Here is a 5,011-nt window from a genome sequence, read left to right on the forward strand (position 1 = left end):
GAACCTGGGTCCATACTTCCAGAAGGATAAATATTAGGAAAGTTATCAGAGAAGGGGAGGGGATACGGAGTTCTGGTTGTGGAAATTGTGTGGAGTTATACCCCTCTTATCCTATGGTTTTTGTCAGTGTTTCCTATTTTTTCATTTATTTATTATTACTGAATAGAGACAGAGAGAAATTGAGAGGGGAGGGGAGATAGAGGTGGAGAGAGAGAGAGAGAAAGAGAGAGAGAGAGGGAGAGACCTGTAGCCCTGCTTCACCACTTGTGAAGCTTTCCCCCTGCAAATGGGAACCAGGGGCTTGAACCCAGGTCCTTGTACACTGTGATGTGTGTGCTTAACCAGGTGGACCACAGCCTTGCCCCGTCAGTATATCCTTTTTATAAATAATTTTTTTTAAAAAAGTTCAATTTGAATCCTATATCCTTTAATTTTTTCCCAAGTTCTAAGAGCCCACACTTTTTCCTCTAGAAGAGATGTCAGTATCTCTTTCATATGGTCATTGTGATGATTATATGTAAGATTTATATAAACTATTAGAGAAACAATTTAATAATTTGAGGTTTAATTGTACTCCATGAATTTTTGGCAGCTGAAATAGTAATTTCATTATCTCCTTTAAATCAATATGTGTTCTTTAAAGCATTAAACCCTTTAATTCCTCTGGATTTCACATAAACTCTTCCTCTGAATAAAAATTGAGTCTAACTGCTTATAAGAGAAAGTCAGGTATTCAATTACTATATGGCCCTTACATATAGCTTACTTATTTCACAACTTTAGCCCAAATAACGGTATTACAAAAGTTTATCTGCCCCAAAGATTAGAAAATATCCCTTATTCATTTTTAAAAGGTATGTGCAAACTACTGTCTGCTATTCTTGGGACTAAAGCTTGCTAAAACAGGAAAAATTCCTGCTCTTACAGAAGTTTGTATTTAGATACCATAGAAGGAAGCAGTAACAAACTATAGAAATGATCCCTGAAAGTACAGTCTTCATAGAAGGAAATAAAAACACAAATACTAGCAACACATAAATTTGAGTAGTGTGTTAGCTGGTTTTTGGATGTACTAACTTTGGAAATCCTGTTAGTTATCCAAATAAGAAGTTACTGTATATGTGAATGGAGAGCTCAGAGGTAAGATCTCACCAGAAATATAAACTAGAAAAACACAAGTATATAAATATTTTATAAAGTCTTAACACTAGCACCAACCAATGGGTTGTGAATATATACAGATAAAGGAAGAGATAGGCTGGGATTTAGAGATCTGAAAAAAGAGAGGCCAGCAAAAGGAACTTAGAGGGCATGGCCAGCAAGTAAAAAGGAAAACTGCTTCCTCAGTTAAAACCATTCTTCTACACTTCTCCTAGACAATGACAAGCCATGATGCAGGTAGTCGTAGTGAATTTATCCCTGCTGAATGGGATGTTTTTGCCTGGGGATTCCCTGTAGACCTGTAGTTTTTCTCAGAGCTGTGACTTCATATTTAGTCTTCCTTACCTCTCTCTTCTCAAAAGTGTCAGTCTTGCTGAGTGATCTGAAACTTCTCCCTTCCTACTCTTGCTCACATTCCCTTGATCTTTTCTCTTTTTTTAAAGTTCTTTTTTTATATATTTATTTATTTATTCCCTTTTGTTGCCCTTGTTGTTTTATTGTTGTAGTTATTATTGTTGTTGTCGTTGTTGGATAGGACAGAGAGAAATGGAGAGAGGAGGGGAAGACAGAGAGGAGGAGAGAAAGATAGACACCTGCAGACCTGCTTCACGGCCTGTGAAGCGACTTCCCTGCAGGTGGGGAGCCGGGGTTCCAACCGGGATCCTTATGCTGGTCCTTGTGCTTTGCGCCACCTGCGCTTAACCCACTGCGCTACAGCCCGACTCCCCTCCCTTGATCTTTTCATAGATGCTTTGCCCAAGAAATCTCTTGAATGTCTACTCCCATCTTAGTGCCTTGCATTTTGGGCTGGGATAATTTTGAGGCTTGACTTGTGTAGTGCATTTCAGAGTTTCCCCAGGGCTCCAGTCATGTACTGTGCTTCTGGACTAACAACAGACTGTATTAGCTGTCTACTTTTCCCTGTATCACTTCGCCCTTACCTACACATTCCATGTGCACTTTCCAATAAACTACCTGCACTTAAAACTTGATCTCTGGGGAAATCTATACTATGGCAGATAATAAAAGGAGAACAGTGATCAAAGTGGTAAAATGTACTTTCCAGTAGTAACTCGGGGGGTGTTACTGTTCATAGACTACCAACCAGATAGATACAAATATCTACACTATCCAGGAGACAGGTAATGGAAATCTCAAATGATTACTGACCGGTATGGTCACAAAGCTGCCATATCCACTCAGGCAGCACCTGAGATTCCATGTTCCCATGCCCAAGAGTCATTCGGACAACAGATGGCTGGAATATTCTGGGGGTTATTTATATTCAAAAATAGTGCAGTTAATGGTAAGAAGCTTAGCAAGTGAGCCAAATGCTGGAACACACATCTGGATGGATTCTTTGAGCATATGGGCATACATCAAGAGGGTTATTTCTGTTGTCTAGGAATTGAAGTGATTGTCATAAGGTACTCATCCAAGTTCCCTGCTTTAAAAGTATAGGTTTGAGTCAGCTGTGAACCCTGTATTCTGTCTGTTTGTGCTTGCCCCTCACTAATACCACCAGTTCAATGCTAATGTTAAATTGGCGTCTGAAAGCTTCCCTCCATGAGTATTACAGATCCACCATTAACTTTATAAGGACCTGAGTTTTAGTCAACTCATCATCCACCTGCACATTTCTCTGTGGTTAAGATTTTTCTCATGCCTCTCAATCCTAACTTGGCATAATATGTTGCTTATGATCTGAATGTCTGAGAACCCCCCTTAGCCCCTGTCAAATTCACATACTGAAAAGGTAATTCCCAAGATAATGGTATTAGGAGGTAGGATGTTTAGAAGATGATTAGGTTATCAGGGCAGAGAACCTTCATAATTAACTCCCTTATAAAAGCCCAGAGTAAAGTTGGTGCAGCCCTTTCATCATGTAAGGGTGCAAGGTCTGCAACCCAAAGAGGGCTTGCTGTGACAATGTTTGGCACAACTATCTCAGATTTTCAAAGTTTTCCAGAACTGTGAAAATAAATGCCCATTGTAAGTCACCCAGTCTGTGATATTTTGTTACAGCAGCCTGAATAGACTAAGTCATTTCTTAAACCGCAAAGCAATTTTAAAAGAAGATCAAGGAACCTAATTAAGAAGTTAAATCTACTCTTTGGGTAATTTTTTAAGAACCCAGAAGTTCTGCTTGTAATAATTTATCTAAATTAAATACAATCAAGGAGGTGCAGTATTATTTATGTAGCTTTAAAAGAAGAAACAACCTAAATGTTTAACAATATGGTATATTTTAAATAAATTATGATTTATCCATATGATGAAAGTATTAAATAGCCATTTAAAAACATAATGCTGAGTAAAGAAATATTATAAAATATAAGTAGAATTATATAAAAAATATTTTAATATATATGTGCATATTTGCATGTCCTTGTATTTAGGAAAAGATATTAAAATGATAACACAAATGGCTATTTCTGAATGGTAGAACTATTATCAATTTTCTCCTACACATTTTTATGAAGTTCCCAGATTTTTTAAAATTAATATAAGGTCCTCTCATGTCAGGAAAGAAAAAGTGGGTTAGCAAAACACCTCATTTGGATAGTGTGCTTCTTTGTGTGTATCCTAGGTTCACCACATTTTAAGAAGCTTCAGTGATGTGTCTTCTCTATCTCTTTTTGTAGCTGGAGCAGTAAAGCCCAGGTTATGACCAAAAAAAAAAAAAGTAAAAAAGGTGGGAAATAAGTTAACCTATAGATAAGGAAAAAAAAAATCTCAGTTTGTTCCAAAGAAAACTAACATCATTTTAATGAGTGTGAGGTGGTGAGGTCAGGCACTGAGCAGCTAATTTGAATTTGAATTATTAAAAAAAAGAAAAAAGAAAGGATTTTCATTAGGTTTTTCCTTCTGTGCTCTGAACTATCTGTAAAACCTGAGGGAAGTATTCATCTTCATCTGCACTATTCCAGTCTTTAAGTTCATGATCAGTCAACAATTTGTATGGCTCTATGTGTTAACTCTTTTTTCAGCCACCAGGTTCCAGATGCTAACATGATGCCAACCGGACCTCCCTGGGTAGAAGACCCCACTAATGTGTCCTGGAGCCCTGCTTCCCCAGAGCCTGCCCCACTAGGGAAAGAGAGAAACAGGCTGTGAGTCTGGGTTGACCTGTCAATGCCCATGTTCAGCGGGGAAGCAATTACAGAAGCCAGACCTTCCACCTTCTGCACTCCATAATGACCCTGTGCCCATACTCCCAGAGGGATAAAGAATAGGAAAGCTATCAGGGGAGGGGATGGGATATGGAGTTCTGGTGGTGGGAATTGTCCCCCTCTTATCCTATGGTTTTGTCATTGTTTCCATAAACTAAGGGAAATTATGGCCATCCTGTCCAGTAAGAGAATTAGTGACAGATATACAGAACCCCCAGGTACTTTCTGAACTGTAAGAAAAAATAAACCAGCTGAAGAGAGTTTATGTGAACGTCTGATGCTGTAACAAAAATAATCTCCCTTGCCATTTTATTCAGAAGACACTACTTAACTAAATTCCATTAAAGACAAGAGATTTGCGTTACTATTCTAAAAGCAAATGTGAAGTTCCAGAGGCTGAATTTTTCTGCACACACCTGTATGCCAGATACTAGATTTTTAATCTTGAATTAAGAATGGTCTGGCTTTGCCTTGAGCTAGTCATTTAACCTTCCAAGAGGTCTCATTCTGATAACTGGAAAAGCATCATAATTATCCTGCCCTTGCTCCAAGCAAGGTTACGTAGCAAGGTGGAAAAACAGGCGCAAAAGGTAAAACTGTCTGTGACCTTGTCAACATCCTGAGCTCTGTAAGTAGTGCTTTTGCCACAATCTGTCTTTCATCTAGTGTTCTTCACT

The 5,011-nt window shown here is 38.3% G+C and overlaps 1 pseudogene; it reads right to left on the minus strand.

The window, feature by feature from the left end:
- Nucleotides 1-823: 823 nt before the first annotated feature.
- On the minus strand, nt 824-998 carry LOC132537128 (small nucleolar RNA U3; annotated as a pseudogene).
- Between the last annotated feature and the right edge of the window lie 4,013 nt (nt 999-5,011).

The sequence above is a fragment of the Erinaceus europaeus genome, chromosome 2, assembly GCF_950295315.1.
Source record: "Erinaceus europaeus chromosome 2, mEriEur2.1, whole genome shotgun sequence".
Lineage (NCBI taxonomy): Eukaryota > Metazoa > Chordata > Mammalia > Eulipotyphla > Erinaceidae > Erinaceus > Erinaceus europaeus.